The following is a 1,369-nucleotide window of genomic DNA, read 5'->3' on the forward strand; positions in this document are numbered from 1 at the left end:
GCTGCTCAACTTTTGACAACATGAGCATCTCTCACTTTCTCTAGACGTCTTGTGTGGAAATTTTCCTACCCTTTGCCAAGATGCATCAATTGATGACATATCAGATGTAATTTTGTTTTAGAACAAGGGTTTGCAGTAATTTATCTAAAAAGTAAAACTCTTTGAAACATATTAAAAATAAGTTTTATTTAAGAACTAAAATGCACAATATTGCTCTCTTGTCTATAATTTCTGGTTATGCTCTATTAAAAAAGTTTGTCTGATCATTTGACCATTGTGTGTCTTATGTTTACAGTTCCAGTGCTTGTGTTTAAATTGTTGCCCTCTCTGAGTAAAGATTAAACTAAAAGTGATACACTTTTTTCATGATCACACTTTCTAACTATTATTATGAGTTTTTGAAAATTTTACATCTGTTAGCAGTTCCATCCATTTAAGCTTTATAATACTAATTTTTTATATATATATATATATATATATATATATATATATATATATATATATATATTGTCACTGCAGTAGAGAGCCGCGGATTGATTCGACAACACCTGAAACCACTATACCACTTGGGGAATGGTGAAGTGTCTGCTTTCTCCTCTTCTCTGCCGGAAAAAGACAGTCTGCACCATAAGCATGGATGACCGCTGATGCGATATCGCCCAACTTCCTCGACATCTTGCCCTGTCATCCTTCATCCTCCTTGCGGTCCTTCCCGACATTCTCCTTCGGCTCCCTCCCAATAAAATAGCCATGACATGCAGGAGTCGTGATAAAATATGAACTGTTTAGTTTATGATTTTGACCTGTTTTGTTTAAATCTGTACAATATGCAGAATTTGAGGAAAACCCCAACCCTTGCTACTATCTCTCTGGTCCTTTACAACTGGCGTAGCCAGCAGGATAAAGATCCCGGAATGACGGAGGACGGAGACCTGAACACCGTGCTGTGGGAATGAGCGCCCAGCTCCAGGCCCTGCAGCAGCGCTCGCTACCAACCGGGAGCTGGAGGCCCGCAGGCCAGGTTAGTAGAGCCAGCGGGCGAGACGAACCGCGGGCAACCGCCTCCTCTATAGTACCGATGGGCCGCCGGAGGCGTGATGCCTACCTGGGCATGTTTGAAGGAGCGGCCACCGGAGCGAGTGGCAGCGGTCCGGTGGGCGTCCATCTTGGCGCCATACCTAAAGGGACCCGGCTGGCTGCAGACCTATTGTAACTTACTCCCTGAGGAGGCCGCTGTTACCACGACCTCCTCAAGCCGAAATATTGACGCTACGGCATTGCTTCCAGGCCAGCAGGCGGCGAATGGTAAGATTCAGGTCTTTGACCCCGAAAAACCGCTTCGGCGTAGGCGTTGAGTTCTGAAGGGCAA

This window comes from Polypterus senegalus, unplaced genomic scaffold, assembly GCF_016835505.1.
Source record: "Polypterus senegalus isolate Bchr_013 unplaced genomic scaffold, ASM1683550v1 scaffold_513, whole genome shotgun sequence".
Lineage (NCBI taxonomy): Eukaryota > Metazoa > Chordata > Cladistia > Polypteriformes > Polypteridae > Polypterus > Polypterus senegalus.